The sequence below is a fragment of the Simochromis diagramma genome, unplaced genomic scaffold, assembly GCF_900408965.1.
Source record: "Simochromis diagramma unplaced genomic scaffold, fSimDia1.1 OVJJ01000295.1, whole genome shotgun sequence".
Lineage (NCBI taxonomy): Eukaryota > Metazoa > Chordata > Actinopteri > Cichliformes > Cichlidae > Simochromis > Simochromis diagramma.
Genome location: NW_024386799.1, coordinates 76,411 through 94,576, shown reverse-complemented (window position 1 = coordinate 94,576; position 18,166 = coordinate 76,411). Strand labels below are relative to the sequence as shown.

The 18,166-nt window shown below is 44.3% G+C and overlaps 2 long non-coding RNA genes across 2 annotated transcripts in view; both read left to right on the top strand.

Annotated features, from left to right (window-relative positions):
- The first annotated feature begins 7,107 nt into the window (after nt 1-7,107).
- The window catches only part of LOC120729352, a 31,316-nt gene continuing 20,257 nt past the window's right edge, over nt 7,108-18,166 (top strand). The window contains exon 1 of the long non-coding RNA XR_005694908.1: nt 7,108-7,520. This is a non-coding gene — a long non-coding RNA (uncharacterized LOC120729352). The remainder of the gene's footprint in view (nt 7,521-18,166) is intronic.
- Nucleotides 10,385-16,195, top strand: LOC120729356. Its single transcript, XR_005694912.1, has 3 exons — nt 10,385-10,453; nt 15,491-15,664; nt 15,877-16,195. It is a non-coding gene; the product is annotated as an uncharacterized LOC120729356 (long non-coding RNA).

Below are 18,166 nucleotides of genomic sequence, written 5' to 3'. Positions count from 1 at the left end.
TATAGAGTATGTTTGGGGAGTTTGTGTACACTGTTCATTTCTGTTTGTCTCCACATTGGGCATTGTATATGTGTGCATGAGGGTGGGAATGCATGCTTGTATCTCTGTTTGCCTGTTTGTCTATGTCTGTGTATCAGGTCGGGTCTTAGACTCCACCTCTCTGGGAACATCTCAGGCACTCCCAGGTGTGGGGCCCTATCTCCCCCCACCACACTCCCTGCTGGTGGCTGATGCCCTCTTCCGTCGGTGCCTTGGTGGTTCTCAGCATCCTGGGCTGCTGGCTTGACAGGGCCTGGCACCCGTGGCTCGGTTGGGCCCCTTCCCAGGGGTGGGGGTCCCTCCATCCTCCCTGGCATGGCTAGCTGCCGGCAGAGCCAGCAGGCACGTAACCACAGCTCCCTGTGGCTTCTGCACCGTGGCTGCCGGGTGACCCCTAAGCTCTTGTCAGCTCTTTCTGGGAGGGTGGCGCAGCTGCCCCTCTGGTGGTCCTCCTTGGGCTCTCGTGCTCTGGATTTCTGGGGCCCTGGGGGGCCTATGGTTCCCCACACCCTCTAGTAGATAGCTTTACTGAGAAACCGTTTGAATACAAGCGCGCTCATCCACACAGGTGTGGGCACACAGACACAAACTATACCTTTCTTGGCTGCGACCTCAGAGCATATTGTGTGCTGTCGGTCTTGCGCGTTTCCCAATAACATTTAATATTTAGTATTACTTTAGTATATTTAGTTACTTATACTTATGAAGGTTGTTGCTGTGGTCTCCGTACTGAGTTGCTCTCTTTTTGCTTGTTTTCTTTTTTTTTTCTTTCAACAGGTGATCCAGCAGATTTTTATTTTTGCCTTTTCTCACTGGCCCTCTTCCCTTCTGTTTTCTTTCCCTCCCTTTTCTTCTTTCTCTTCCCCCTGTCATGTCTGTCCATTTTGTAATAACTTAAAACGAATAAACAAATAATAATAACAAAGATCAATCAAGTCGACCAATATGGCAAAGCCATAATGATCCACCTGGATTAAATAAATCTGTTGGGCATCTTTCTTGGCCTTCAGACAATAATTCTGATTGCTACAGTAAAAAAAAGCAAAAAACCCCACCAATTATTCAGCGGCTTTACTTCCTGATCCAGGATTCAAAGAGGATCAGCAGAGTTAACGTGCTGCAGAGTTGGACAGCTGCAGTCAGAGAAACAGATGCAGAGACAGAGGAACATTGTGTGACTGAAGAAGATTCAGCTTTCTTCTTCAAACTCTGTACAGACACAGGAGACAGCAGCATCATGTGGTGCTTTCATGTTCCTCTTAAACACAGTTACAGTTTTAACAGGTTGGTTTACTGAAACTGTTTGAAAACACATCTTTGTTACCAGCTACCTGCTTTGTACTTTTTTCTGTACTGTGTGTTATTGAAAGTAAGATCTGAAGTTCTTTTATTTTGGGACTAAACAGGTTGGACAGGAAATCAGAATCAGACCAATCAGACATAAACCTGAAGACCCACAGAGCTGAAAGCAAAGCTGTGTCTGTACATCTGTCTGTTTAAGCACAGGAAGTAGTTTCTAGTTTCATCTAGTTTGTCAACTTCCTGTGTGTGTTCATGTGACTGTTAGTGACTGAGAGAGGTGTTAAAAACAGGAAGTGGGGTTGCTAAGCGGTTGCACAGACTGGGATGAGGACCTTTGACCTGAGCAGGAAGAACAGCCTGAGGTTTCTATGGTTTATAATCCGGAGAAACTCTGCCTGTGTAAAAATAACAGCATTATCAGCACACAACTGGTTATTGATGTTCTGACAGACATTTGGTAAATCATGAATGTAAAAAGAAAAGAAAATTGGTCCCAGTATGGAACCTCAGGGTACTCCAACTTTACAATCAAGGCAAGGAGATTTAATACAGAGTCCATTTGAAAACATGCAAACTGAATCATAACAGAGTCTTTTTTTCCTTCAAACATCCAGGACAACAAACGTATCTGTAAAAAGCAGCTGAAACTTCCAGAAACTGAAGAAAAACAACACTCAACTCAAAGCTTCAAGAAACTAAACTATGAACCCTGAGTCTGTTGCCATCTTTTATATACAGACTATAGATCATCTACAGTGGAAATAAGTATTTACACCTGCTTAGAGACATTTAATGTTAACCAACACACACACACACAACCTTAAAAAGAGGAAGAGTTTTTAACACTCGGCCTCGTTGGTCCAGCGGTGAGTCCGTTACCGTGAGCTATGGATTCAGGATATACAGATTTGTGCTGTTTGTGCTGGAACTAAGCTGCACACAGCTGATGTTAGCCAGGAAAACATTACACACTGCTTCACTTACCTTCACATGGAGATGATCAGCATCTGTCACAAACACCAAGTTCAGGAAAGAGGAACTTTGAAGAGGAAGGAAACACCCAGAGAGGCGTCCACAGACCAACATCACACCTGTGGTGTGTGGTAACTTCTGAGGAAAGACAAACTGTGATGATGCTCACCCCGCCCCCAATACACTCACAAAAATATACATCCTGCTCTACTATTGAGCAATTTATCAAGAAAGTGGATCTGACTAAAACAGCATTAGTGCTGCCTGTCTGCTCTCTACATGTACGTCTTCACCTTCCCCTAACTCGTTTGGCTCTCGGCGAAGGCAGTCACACTTTTTCTCCTCTCCTCCTTCCCCTTATCTTCCCTGCTTAGCCTCTTGTGTACTTGTCTTGTCTCGTGTGTATTACTTTTCCCTGGAACACTCTCTCACAGTCTGTTCTCTAAAACCTAAAAGGGAATTATGGATTTGATCAACTGGTCTCTGAATGCAATTGCCACCCTTTTCTCAACAAGAAGCCTGGGCCCGAGTGCCCTGAGGGACTTTCCCTGCTGGATACACAATGGACGGGTGGCAGAAATAGAGGATCGTGTGCCTGGCGGGACTGCAACAGGAATCGCAGCAGGTTAAGCTGTGCAACATGTCAGAAATTCACCTGTACCAAATGCAGGGATGATGGACACTGGATCTGCAAACGCTGTAAAGTCTGAAACACTTTGAAATAAAACAGACTTGTGTACCCATATATTGTGAATGTGTGTCTTTTATATGTAGGTTGAACAAAACAGAGGTTTTGTCACGGTCTGGCTGGCAGACCGTGGGGATGTGGGGAAAGGAGGACCCAAAACGCAGACTCTGCGATGCAAACAGTGCTCTTTATTTACAGTGAAAAGCTGTAAACATATTAACTCCTCGTTGCTCCCTCGAACCCCGTGTGCGCGCTTCCCATGGCTCGTGCTCCCCGCTGTTGTGTTTCCGCACTCCCCGTGCGTGCTGCCTTTCTGGACCACTCTTCCTCCTGCAGGGAAACCATAGACGCAGCCGTCTATATGCCCTCAGCGGGCATATACGAACAGCACAGACATAAATTGACACACACCGACTTGGTACGATAACTCAATGATCCCGCGCCGGTGGGAGCTCCAACTCTCTCCTAAGTAGCTCCCCCGACGAGCCCTGATCACCAACAGGTGTGGCAGGAACTTCAGGTGTGGCCAGTCCTTCCGCAGGGCCACACCCATCAGGCCTGCAGGTGGCTGTGCTCCATCCTCCAGCCACACCCGCAGACATACACACCCACACCCTGCCTATACATATGAGTGGGACACAGACTAACACAGCATTGTGCAGAAAAACACACAAATCACCAAATAATAATAATAATAATACAACAACAGTCAAAACTGCTCACGGAGTCCGAGTCCTCCAGAGTCGGGTCCGTGACAGGTTTGGCCTGCCTTGGGTCTGAGTAAACAAATGCCAATGTTGCACAAACACACACACACACACACACACACGCACGCACGCACACACACACACACACACACACACACACACACACACACACACACACACACACACACACACACACACACACACACAGAGCAAATCTGCATTTATTTGTCCCACAAGTGGAAAATCTGCATTGTCATTGGAAAAAAGTGGACAGTGCAAGACAAAAGCAGCTAAATAAAAACTGTACAAAGAGCACTGTATAGAAAGTGCACTATACAAACAATCTGGAAACATAAATATGGACACGTGAATTCAAAAATATTGGTGTGTGTATACACACACACACATACATACATATATATATATACCTATCTATCTACGTGTGTGTGTGCGTGCGTGTGTGTGTGTGTGTGTGCGTGCGTGTGTATAAATATATATATATACACACACACACACATATATATATATATATATATATATATATATATATATATATATATATATATATATATATGTAGATATAGATGTGTGTGTGTGTGTGTGTGTATAACTAGACTTTATGCATAGATGTGTGGCTATATACATGTATGTACAACATATATACAATGTATGTATATATGTTTATGGACAGGCATGCAATGTAGTGACAAGGACTGACAAGAACTAATATTGCATATGAGAAATATTGCACATAGAAACTAACATGGTGTATTGTACGCTGCAGGTAAGGAAGGAAAGTAGCCTTGCAGGGAAGGAAAGACCTGAATCTCTCATGGTTGGGGGTTGGGGGAGGGTGTCTTTGCACAACAAAAGCAGGAGAACAATGGAGCTGAAGACCTGTGAAAATCTCATTGGCGTGCCAAGAGGTGTTAGGGTCGGGGGAATTTACGCAAATTTGCGCAGGGCTAGTAAATCTAGTAGTAGGGACTTGCACCAGGGAAAAAAAGGCTCAGTAATTCTAGTGCTAGTCTTGTGTCTTTTTTGTATTACTTTCCCTGGAACACTCTCTCACAGTCTGTGTCTAAAACCTAAAAGAGAATTATGGATGTGATCAACTGGTCTCTGAATGCTATTGACACCCTTTAACGAGAAGTCTGGGCTCGGGAGAACCCGAGTGCCCTGGAGGTTCTTTCCCTGCTGGATACACAATGGACGGGTGGCAGAGGATCGTGTGCCTGGCGGGACTGTCGATCGAGGACGCTGAAGATATCTACCTATTCAGAACCATGATAACAGGGTTCTTGCTGATCGGAGCTGGCTTGGCCCTGGCTTATCGGAGAATTAAGAGAGCGGAACCTGTTCTGTTTATCTTTCAGGCGTCAGGCCTCCTCTGATTGGCCAGTTCGAAGTTGATTGGCAGGTGTCTATTGGCTGGTCTGGGCCTTCAGCTGTGCCATCTGTGGCTACGTTTCCGATGGCTTCGGTGACCAAGGTGGAGATTACTCCAGATGAAGATGGGTTGGTGTTACGGGGTGCTGAGCCTCAAAGTGCTCGACTAGGTAATTCTGTGATATTGTCGACCCTAACACAATACCTGTCCCACCTTCCTGCTGAACAGAGTAATGATATTATAACACTCATATCGGGATTCCCATCTCTGTTCAGTGATATCCCGTCTCAAACCTCTGTCATAAAACATGATGTGGTGCTGACTAACCCTACACCAATCAAACAGCGCGCTTATCGGGTTAGTCCTGCAAAGAGGGAGATCTTAAAACAGGAAGTTGAGTATCTTCTTCAGAATGGATTTGCAGTGCCAAGCTCCAGCTCTTGGAGTTCACCATGTCTCTTAGACACAAAAAAAGATGGAAGCCCAAGATTCTGTACCGACTTCCGAAAGGTGAACTCTGTCACTGTACCGGATGCACATCCCTTACCTCTTATCGATGACTGCATTGATGAAATCGGGCCTGCAAAATACATCACTAAACTCGATATGTTAAAAGGGTATTGGCAAGTGCCTTTGACACAGCAAGCATCTGACATTTCAGCTTTTGTCACTCCTGACCACTTTCTGCAGTATACGGTTATGCCTTTTGGCATGTGCAATGCCCCTGCAACATTTCAGAGACTGGTTAATAAAGTGTTGGGAAACATCCCCAACTGCAGAGCCTACTTGGACGACATCGTTGTGTATAGCAGTGACTGGTCAACCCACATGGCTACAGTGAAAGAAGTCTTCATTAGCCTAGAAAATGCATCTCTCACTTTGAACCTTGCCAAATGTGATTTTGCTAGAGGTAGTGTCCTCTACCTTGGCCAGCAAGTTGGTCTAGGACAAGTGCGCCCTGCAGATGCCAAAGTCACTGCGATTAGGGAGTTCCCCCAACCAACCACCAGGAGAGAACTGCGGCGGTTCCTTGGGATGACAGGATATTACCGACGATTTTGTAAGAATTTCTCTTCTGTTGCTGCCCCCCTCACTGACTTAACCAGCCCCTCAAAGCCGTTTATTTGGTCTGAGAGTTGCCAGCAGGCTTTCGAAAGCCTTAAGGGCTTACTTTGTTGCACCCCTGTTTTGTCTGCTCCTAACTTCTCTTTACCATTCAAACTGAAAATAGATGCCAGCGCAGTTGGGGCGGGAGTGGTGCTTCTCCAGGAGGATACCCAGGGCATTGACCATCCTGTAAGTTACTTCTCTCGGAAGTTTGACAAACACCAGCTCAGGTATTCTACCATTGAAAAGGAGACCCTTGCTTTGTTGTGGGCCTTGCAACATTTTGAAGTCTATACAGAGTCAGGTCAGAGGTCAGTCCAAGTATTCACAGATCACAACCCTTTAGTTTTCCTCTCCAAGATGTATAATCACAACCAACGGCTTATGCGTTGGTCACTGATTATTCAGAATTATACCCTCAATATCCATCACAAAAAAGGTTCAGAAAACATTTTGAAGTCCAGCCTGTGTCTGCTGCAGAGAGGTGAGCTGTTAGCAACATGAACTCTTTGATTAAACTGCTTGATGTTGTTGAATATAAACTGCAGTAAATGGCCTGCATTTATGCTTTTCTAGTCATTAAGGACCCCAAAGCGCTTTACACTACATTCAGTCATTCACCCACTCACACACAGGCGATAGCAAGCTACACTGTAGCCACAGCTGCCCTGGGGCGCACTGACAGAGGCGAGGCTGCCGGACACAGGCGCCACCGGGCCCTCTGACCACCACCAGTAGGCAAACATGGGGTTAGTATCTTGCCCAAGGATATTTGGCATGCAGCCGGAGGCAGCCTGGGATCGAACCACCGACCTTCTGATTAGGGGCTGACCTGCTCTGCCACCTGAGCTACAGCCACCCTAAAAATATATTTGGACAGCACACATGATGGAAAGGAGGATTTTAGTTGATGCACATGAATGATTTGTGTTTCCTCTACAGGTAGAAAGTGTGGCACTGATCCTGCAGCAGTCTAACACTCTCTGTCACTCTTCTTCAAGTCTTTGACACGAGGAACCAAAACTATGTTATTAACAACACTAACAGGTCTGCAGTTTGTCCACTTGGCAGTTGTGTCATCAGTGCTTTGCATTGTTGTGACATTTTAAGCTGGAAGTGCTTCGGTGAAAAGAAAATTCCTTCTGTCACAATGTGCAGAATCCTTCATGTTGGTCGGCTGGTCCGTCTTGTTATTTTTTTTAATACTCAAACTTTCCATCGAGAGGTCAGTGTGTGTTTGTCATCTTCCATATTGAGCTGATTGGTTCAGCTGCCGTCACTAACAGATGTGCTGCACATCTGCACGTGTGCAAAGGTAACTCTACTTGGACAAACTGCTCGAAGGGATTTTGAGTCGTTCTGCGCTCCAGATGTGTCGTGTTAAAGGTTTTTATCATGTTAATCATGATAACAGATGAACCCCTAACCCTAACCCTACATGTTAATTTTGACAGCACTGGTAAATCCTTTTTAATGTTCTTCTGTCAGATCATTGATTAGACTCGACTCCAAATACGAGACTCAGAAAACTCAAATGAAAACTCAAATCAAAGCAATGAGAAAAGGACTTCTTGTGTTAGAATGAAAACATATGGAAGTGGTCAGGTTTCAAACACTCGATGAATCTGCTGCACAGTTACATTCAGGGACCTTTGGCCTCCTGAGAGCATTAGTTGATGGTTCATCACAGTTTTCTCAAAGTTTCCTCTGAGCTTCTGCAGCATCATCACTTCCATCACTGATGAAAGAAAGTTCATAGAAAACAGAAAATATATCTTCAGAATCTGAGAGTCTAAAACTTGACAGACTTGATTCAGATGAAGTTATTTGAGCAGAAACTCCTGGATCTTTATCCTGTGTTGATCTAATCCTTCATGGTTCCTCCACAGAGTGGACCAGCAGAGCTCAGAGGTTCCCAGTGGTCAGTCTGCCCAGCAGCATCAAACACAGCTGGACTCCATATTTATGGTCTGTACATGTACAACAACTACTGTTACATCTGTTCTGTTCACAGTCGTCTCCATGCTGCTCTTTGTAGACCAGTGGATCGTCAGTGTGTCCAACATGGATCTGATGTTTGGCTCCATGATTTCACTCTGATTGGCTCATTCATAAATATTCTGTTCCAGCTGCTGGAGGACAACATCATCACTTTTGTGAAGAACGAGCTGAAGAAGATCCAGAAGGTTCTGAGTCCAGGTTACCCAGAATGCTTAGAGATTCAGAGGAGCAGCAGCAGAGAGGCATTTGTGAAGATCACAGTGGACTTCCTGAGGAGAATGAAGCAGGAGGAGCTGGCTGACCGTCTGCAGAGACGTAAGAGGATTTATCTAAAGATTTAAGCTGCTGGATAAATGAGAGACTTGTGACACCAGTGTGTTCGGTCATTTCTCAGTGGGTCAGAAATTGTCATCAGCATTTTGTATAATGTGATTGTTAAAGTTGTATTTTTATTATTATTATTCAGAACTTCCAGCTGCTGTTTGTCATCGTAACCTTAAGTCTGCTCTGAAGAAGAAGTTCCAGTGTGTGTTTGAGGGCATCGCTAAAGCAGGAAACCCAACCGTCCTGAATCAGATCTACACAGAGCTCTACATCACAGAGGGAGGGACTGCAGAGGTCAATGATGAACATGAGGTCAGACAGATTGAAACAGCATCCAGGAAACCAGCCAGACCAGAAACAACAATCAGACAAGAAGACATATTTAAAGCCTCACCTGGAAGAGATGAACCAATCAGAACAGTGCTGACAAAGGGAGTGGCTGGCATTGGGAAAACAGTCTTAACACAGAAATACAGCCTGGACTGGGCTGAAGACAAAGCCAACCAGGACATCCAGTTCATATTTCCATTCACTTTCAGAGAGCTGAATGTGCTGAAAGAGGAAAAGTTCAGCTTGGTGGGACTTGTTCATCACTTCTTTACTGAAACCAAAGAAGCAGGAATCTGCAGCTTTGAAGACTTCCAGGTTGTGTTCATCTTTGATGGTCTGGATGAGTGTCGACTTCCTCTGGACTTCCACAAAACTACAATCCTAACTGACCCTAGAAAGTCCACCTCAGTGGATGTGCTGCTGATAAACCTCATCAGGGGGAAACTGCTTCCCTCTGCTCGCCTCTGGATAACCACATGACCTGCAGCAGCCAATCAGATCCCTCCTGTCTGTGTTGGCATGGTGACAGAGGTCAGAGGGTTCACTGACCCACAGAAGGAGGAGTACTTCAGGAAGAGATTCAGAGATGAGGAGCAGGCCAGCAGGATCATCTCCCACATCAAGACATCACAAAGCCTCCACATCATGTGCCACATCCCAGTCTTCTGCTGGATCACTGCTACAGTTCTGGAGGATGTGCTGGAAACCAGAGAGGAAGCACAGCTGCCCAAGACCCTGACTGAGATGTACATCCACTTCCTGGTGGTCCAGGCCAAAGTGAAGAAGGTGAAGTATGATGGAGGAGCTGAGACAGATCCACACTGGAGTCCAGAGAGCAGGAAGATGATGGAGTCTCTGGGAAAACTGGCGTTTGATCAGCTGCAGAAAGGAAACCTGATCTTCTATGAATCAGACCTGACAGAGTGTGGCATCGATATCAGAGCAGCCTCAGTGTACTCAGGAATGTTCACACAGATCTTTAAAGAGGAGAGAGGACTGTACCAGGACAAGGTGTTCTGCTTCATCCATCTGAGTGTTCAGGAGTTTCTGGCTGCTCTTCATGTCCATCTGACCTTCATCAACTCTGGACTCAATCTGCTGGAAGAACAACAAACAACCTCCTGGTGGTTTAAACCATCTGTCCACCAGAGTGCTGTGAACAAGGCCTTACAGAGTCCAAAATGGACACCTGGACTTGTTCCTCCGCTTCCTCCTGGGTCTTTCACTGCAGACCAATCAGACTCTCCTACGAGGTCTGCTGACACAGACAGGAAGTAGCTCACAGACCAATAAGAAAACAGTCCAGTTTATCAAGGAGAAGCTCAGTAAGAATCTGTCTGCAGAGAAAAGCATCAATCTGTTCCACTGTCTGAATGAACTGAATGATCGTTCTCTAGTGGAGGAGATCCAACAGTCCCTGAGATCAGGAAGTCTCTCCACAGATGAACTGTCTCCTGCTCAGTGGTCAGCTCTGGTCTTCATCTTACTGTCATCAGAGAAAGATCTGGATGTGTTTGACCTGAAGAAATACTCTGCTTCAGAGGAGGTTCTTCTGAGGCTGCTGCCAGTGGTCAAAGCTTCCAACAAAGCCCTGTAAGTAAACAGGAACTCATCCCTTCATTCTTAAAATCATGGTAAATAAATCAGAGGTGCTCTGTTCAAAGAACACTGCCTTTTAAGAAAAATTGAACAATAGTCACTTAGTCATATATGATACTTTAAATATTTCTCTCCAACAGGACTGTCATGGTCCTGGGTCAGTGACCCAGTGTTTTTGGTTATATACTTTTGATAGTTTTGTTTGTTCTACGGTTTAGTGGTGTTCCCTCTGTTTGGTGTCTTCCCTGCTTGTGCATTCCCTTGGTGTAGTAGGTCTCTGTGTTAAGTCCGCGTTTCTTAGTCTGTGTGTTTCCTGTGTAAGTTCCTGTTTTATTGTGAAAGTCTGTGTCTTATGTCAGTGTGTTCTGTTTACGTTTCCCCTGCCTCGTCAGCTGTGACATCTTCCAGGTGATTTCCCCTCCTATTTCCCATCCCCTGATTCCTGCCGTGTGTATTTATAGTGTGTGTTACCTCGTCCTCGTTGCTGGTTCGTCTGTGTTGTTTTCCTCGGTCTTCCTGCGTCTCTCCGTCCGTCTGTCTGTGTATTTCGCCGTACCTCCCTGTATCTTCTTTCAGGTTTTTTAGCTGTGCCCAGTTTAGGTTTTCCAGTTTCATGTTCACCCACCATTGCTGTTTGGACTGCAAATAAATACTCACCTGCACCAGAGCTGCCGCCTTTTGGGTCCTTTCTACAAACTCCTCACGTCTGCCACACCGGACGTGACAAGAACATGTCAGCATTTCTCAAATATTTTTGTCTTTAACTCTAATCAAAGCACAATCCAGATCAAGCCTATAAGAACATGAGCTCTGATCTAGGGCTGGGCGATATGACCCAAAATTCATATCTCGATATTTTTTAGCTGGATGGCGATATAAGATATATATCTCGATATTTTTTTTTTAAAGTTTTAAGTTTTAAGTTAAGAACAAAAAGAGAGTTCTAGTCACACTGTGTCCCAGATGTCACACGGGCACTTTTATTTACATACAGCGTAGATGTACATGAAGAAATTACTCAAAAATAAATTATCAGCATTTATTAAATAATCATGGTCCATAAATAAAAGAAAACAATGTTGTTTTTGTGCATAACAAAAAGCTCACAATTGTGCAGTCAAAATATAAACTAATAGACGCTGAGCATAGTAACAAAGACACCACGTCTCTGAACAGGTGCCATTTGTGGTCCTTATACACACACAGTACGGTAATATTACGTCGAAGCACAGTACGTATCACTCCGCGAGGCTTCTCCTCGGTAGCCGTAATCCTCCGACAATCCATCAAGCGGTGCAGCTCCGTAGCTTAGCAAAGTCATATTAAAACATTTTTTGACAGATTGCTGAGCACTGTGTAGCACATAAAATCGGTTCGCGGTCAGTAAGCACAACCAGAATTCATACATAAGGCGCACTGTCGATTTTTGAGAAAATGAAAGGATTTTAGGCCGTGCAGCCCTTCCGGGCTGCATGTCGTTAGCGCGGTTAGCTCGTTAGTGCGGTTAGCTCGCTAACACGTTGACACCGTCCAGCCCCACGCACTGGGCGATCCGCGGTAACTCGCTAGCGGAGATTTTCCGCTTTCATCTTGTCATTGCCTGCAGGTGAAGCTATGGGGGAGGCGAGGCCGAGTAACGTTGCGTAGAGACAAAAGTGGACGAAAGAGAGGCAAACCTGCGGCTCCACAAGTATAATTATAACGTAACATAGACTATATCGATATAAACGATATTGTCACATCTTATATCTCGTATGAAAATATATCGATATTTTTAAAAAACTCGATATATCGCCCAGCCCTACTCTGATCCTTCAGCCCCTCTGACAGGTTTATTATCCTCAAGTTGTTCACTTGTCTCCAACAACCAGGAGTTTAACTCTGTTTTTTAAAGCAAATACTTGAGCTACCAGACTGCACCTACATCTTTTTCAGATGTTCTTATTTTAAGGTCTGGTTTTTGTCTCATCTTTATTGCAATCCCCAATGTCTCTCTTTTTATCAAATATAAATCTGTTACCTCGGTGTGGCCAGAACAACATGGTGAACCCAAAATACAGACAAAGGTGAAGGAACTGAATATTACTAGACGTCAAGGCTTTATTTACACACAGGAACTTGACACTTGGAATTTTTAACATGAACTGTGAACTATGGCGGAAGTCAAGTACTTGAAGCTGTGAGCATGAAGTGGGCTCTATGGTAGGTTTCCAGAAATGGGTCTTGGTCTCAGATGTATGCTGAGACTTGAGTGGTTCAGCTACCTGAGTATAGTTTTAAATGAACCGTCTATAAAATTTTGCTATTCCCAAAACCCATTGGAGATGCTTCTGGAATCTGCAATGGGTACAAGGGGTAGGCCACTCTGTGAAAGCTTTCACTTTTGCAAGATCCGTCTTCACCTGCCCACGTGCCAAAATGTAACAGAAAAAAGTTATTGATGAGGAATGGAATTGACACTTTTCTGCTTTGACATAAGGTTTTTTCTCCAGCAAACGTTGGAAAAGTAGCATGGACATGGGACTGATGTTCCTGGCAGGTTTTGGGAAAAATGAGGATATCATCCAGATACACCAATAGAAACCTGTCAACGAAGTCCCGGAGGACATCGTTAACTAATCTTGAAACATTGCGGGAGCATTAGTTAACCCAGGCGGCATGACCAAATACTTGTAGTCCCCCAATGGCTTGTTTAAAATGGTCTTCCACTTATCTCCCTGATTGCTCTGGAAAAAGTGGTAAGCGTTGCGGAGGTGGGGTTTTGTAAACCCTGTGGCGCTGTGAAATGGCCTGTAAGCAGAGCTAATGAGGTAATAGGTACTTATTCTAGATGGTAATATCACTGAGGCCCCTGAAGTAAATGCATGGCCAGAGAGAGCCATCCTTTTTCCCCCACAAAAAAGAAGTTCCAACTTGAGATGACAATCGTTTGATTATGCCTGCAGCGAGGGATTCCTTAATCTACTTTTCCATAGCTGCACACTCAGGTTTAGACACGCTATACAGCCAGCTAGAAGACCGGGTGGAGCCAGAGAGTAGTTCTATGGTGCAGTCATGTGGTCTGTGAGGTGACAGTGAAAGCACTTTACTTTTTCTAAATACTTCCTGAAGATCATGACATTTGGTGGGCATAGAGGAGAGATCTAAAACAGTCTCAGTGTTGGCTGATGGTTCCACAGGTTCCGGTGGACAGGTGGAAACAAGGCAATTTGAATGACAGAACAGACTCTAACTGATTACCCTCTGACCTGACCAGTCTAAGTGTGGATTATGTAATTCTAGCCAAGGAAAGCCGAGTATGAGTGGTTTGTGAGGTGAGGTGTTTTCTTGTGATTACCAGGGGTGACAGGCTCTGTGCGCAGAGTTATGTGAGGGGACAGTCGGTTATTTAATGACTTAGTGGGAATGGGCGGATTAAAGGCGCATAGAGGGATGTTTAACTGTCTCGCTAACTCAGACTTCATGAGGTTCTGATTGAAGAAGAGCCTGAAAGGTCTGGTTAACTAGCACAGAGACTTGGAGTTGCAATCTGGGTTGTTTTTTTTGTTTGTTTGTTTGTGTGAATATCCTCCACCCTTATCCCAGAACTTACCAGTGGTCAGACCCTGGTGTGGAATCGAAAACAGACAGGTTCATCGCGAGAAGCAAGCTGATCTTTCATGGTTTGATTTAATGACTGAAAAAATACAGGGGACGGTGGTTAGCACTGTTGCCGCACAGCAAGAAGGTCCTGAGTTCAATTCCACCATCAGGCCGGGGTCTTTCTGTGTGGAGTTTGCATGTTCTCCACATTATTGTGTGGGTTCTGCCCGGGTACTCCGGCTTCCTCCCACAGTCCAAAGACACGCAGTTAGTGGGGATAGGTTAATTGATCAATCTAAATTGCCCATAGGTGTGAATGCAGAAATGAATGTGAGAGTGAATGGTTGTCTGTGTCTCTTAGTGTTAGCCCTGCGACAGACTGGCAACCTGTCCAGGGTGTACCCCGCCTCTTACCCTATGACATCTGGGATAGGCTCCAGCGCCCCCTGCAACCCTGAAAAGGATAAGTGGAAGCGAATGGATGGATGGAAAAAATAGACCCTGCAGAGCTTGTTCCGGCCAGCCTGCCTCAACAGTGGCTGTTGGGAAATCATAATTGGCCACACTGTAACTGCCCTGCCGGAGATTCAGTAACTTTCTCCCTAAACTACCCTCGGAAATGGGGTGAGCAAAAGTCTTTACAAACTCAACCATGAAATCATCATGCGAGCAGAAAGAAAGAGGATGAGCAGATAGGTTAGCAAGAGAAACCCGCCAGCGTCCCAGGTTTCCAGAGAAGGTTCAGGTTCCAGGTACCTGAAATGGGATGTAATTCAATTCAATTTTATTTATATAGCGCCAAATCACAACAACAGTTCCCTCAAGGCACTTTATATTGTACAGTAGATCGTACAGTAATAGATGCAGAGGAAAAACCCCAAAATCATATGACCCCCTATGAGCAAGCACTTTGGCGACAGTGGGAAGGAAAAACTCCCTTTTAACAGGAAGAAACCTCCGGCAGAACCAGGCTCAGGGAGGGGCGGGGCCATCTGCTGCGACCGGTTGCGGTGAGAGAAGGAAGACAGGATTTCAGCTCATCTCCTTTATACACACCTTTAACAGGAAGAGTTTTATACACCTAGTGTTCAAAATCCAGTGTTCCTCACAGTACACAGGTAATGAGCATAATGATTATTGAATTACTAAAATTTTCCAAAATAATTGTTTTAGTTATAATTGTATGATAGTGTACACAGAATTATTAGCTCAGTAGGCAGAGTGGTCGCCCCGTGATCATAAGGTCAGGGGTCGAATCCACCGAATAGTTACCTTGTGGTACCCCTGAGCAAGGTACCATCAAGGTACCAATCGTGTGCACTGGATTGGTAGCACTCATAGTCTCATAGGTTTAAAATAAAAAATAAAAAAGGTTCAACATATAAACAAATTTAATTTGATCACATATTGTTTGGTTTTTTGTTTTTGTTTTTTCCCTTTCTCTCTCAGACTGAGCAGCTGTAACGTCTCAGAGGAAGGCTGTGAAAATTTGTTGTCAGTCGTCAACTCCCAGTCCTGTAGTCTGAGAGAGCTGGACCTGAGTACCAACAGCCTGAAAGCTTCAGCAGTAAAGCTTCTGTCTGCTGCAGTGGAGGGTCCACACGCCAAACTGAATGTTCTGAGGTCAGATCAATTTGTATTCTGTTTAGTTCTGTTTGTTTATGTGTTTGATGTTTGTTTTTGTTTATATTTTTATCCAGTTTCCTTGTTTCATAGCATTTTTATTCATTTCCAAGTTAAAGTGAAGTTTTACTAACCTGCTCAGCACAATACAATAAGCTATTTCACCCTGATTACACTTTAACAACAATCTGTATTCATGTTTTTATCTTCAGACTTAACATCTGTGAACTCTCAGAGGAAAACTGTGAAGCTCTGTCCTCAGTTCTCAGCTCACAGTCGTCTAGTCTGACAGAGCTGGACCTGAGTATCAGAAAGCTGCAGGATTCAGGAGTGAAGCTTCTGTCTGCTGGACTACAACGTTTAAACTGTAAACTGAATACTCTGAGGTCAGATCAGAAAACATTTTGTTTTTAGAATTATTAATTAAAGTTCATCCATATGATGTTGTTTCTTAGTATCTTTATGTTTTCTTTAAAAATAGAAAGTCAAGATTTAATGTTGTGAAATGTATTAACAAACGCTACATGAGTATTTCTTGTATAGACTGTCTTTTATTTTTCAGACTGAGCAGCTGTAACCTGTCAGAGAGAAGCTGTGAAGCTCTGTCCTCAGTCCTCAGCTCCAAGTCCTCCAGTCTGAGAGAGCTGGATCTGAGTAACTCTGACCTGCAGGATTCAGGAGTGAAGCTTCTGTCCTCTGGACTAAAGAGTTCACAGTGTGCAGTGGAAACTCTCAGGTCAGGATTCAAACTTTTCCACAGATGATCATTTGAAATGTGACTTATATTATTGTATAAACAGGTAAACTTTATACAGCTGTCAAGTGAACTTTTATTTACATTTGAGTGGATAATTGGACTATCAATTACTTTCAAAAGTAATTGGCGACTACTAATTGGTTCGCTGTTTGTTTTTTATTCACAGTACTTACAGTACATCTCAAAATGAGATGTTTATCTTTTCTTCTACAACACTTGGAGCCACCAAATCTTCTTGCTTCATTTATTCATTACAGTTTGATTTAAAGAATATTAGACTTGTAACATAATAAATATATTTATTTCACTTCTTCTTGAGAGAAAGAAAGGGATGACTGGGTGAGCTCCAGTGGTTCATCCCAGCAGAGAGAGCAGCACACTGGGCTGCAAATGATCACAGTAGTAATAGCCATAGTTTGATAATACAGGCAGTCTTACCCAGTAGATAACACAGGGTTCTGGTGCCGATGTGCGGGAGGGGAGTCGCCCGGTACTAACTACATACTACTAGCTACCTCATCCAGATGTCTTCCTTACTAACCCTGATAAGAAGTAACTGCAGTAGCCTTATAGGTCAAATCAGTTTCACCTGTTAAATGTAGCTCCACTATTAATGGTGTCACTTGTTATTTCTGGGATGAGTTTAGTAGCCTGAACAGCTGCTCAAAGGAAAGGTTATTTTCATTATTATTATTTAATTATTAAGTCCGGGGTAACCTGCAAGAGCTGTTTGCACAAAGAATAATACTCAGACTTTTAGGTTTTATTGTTTTACACAAGGTTTAAAAGTGAATGTCCACCATTGAATTGCAGAAAATGTTATTGAGCTAATACTGATGTAGTTGTTATCTTTGGTAAGGAGAGGTTGGAGGAAGGATGAGCACAGTCAGGCCTAAAGATGCTCTTAATAATAATAATGGATTGCATTTATATAGTGGTTTTCGAGACCCTCAAAGACCCTTTACAATCCCACTATTCATTCACTCTCACATTCACACACTGGTGGAGGCAGCTACAGTTGTAGCCACAGCTGCCTTGGGACAGACTGAGCACCATCGGCCCCACTGGCCAACACCAGTAGGCAGTAGGTGAAGTGTCTTGTGTTCCAAGGACACAACGACCAAGACAGAGCTGGGGATCGTACCGGCAACCTTCTGGTTACAAGATGAGCTTCCCAACCCCCTGAACCGCGGTCTTATCCTCCAGTTCTGTGTTGATCAGAGCAGTGGTGAAGTCCAGTTTTTATCATTTAAGGCGACTGACAAGAGTAAAATCTTTTCTTTAGAGGCAGCACCTTGAAACAGTGATCCATGCTTTTATTTCTTCCCGTCTGGACTACTGTAACTCACTTTATGTGGGGGTCAGTCAGTCGTTGCTCTCACGTCTGCAGCTGGTTCAAAATGCGGCTGCACGACTCCTAACAGGAACTCAAAAAAGAGAGCATATAACCCCCGTGCTGGCCTCTCTGCACTGGCTGCCTGTGTCTTTTAGAGTTAATTTTAAAATTCTTATGTTTGTTTTTAAATGCCTTCACAGTCTTGCCCCGCCTTATCTCTCTGAGCTTCTTCATCTCCACACACCCTGTCGGTCTCTCAGGTCAGCTGACCAGCTGCTCCTGGAGGTACCGAGATCCAGGAGGAAGCTCAGAGGGGGCGGGGCCTTCTCTATTGTGGCTCCAAAGTTATGGAATCATTTGCCCATGCATGTTAGAGAGGCCCCTTCACTGTCCACTTTTAAATCACATC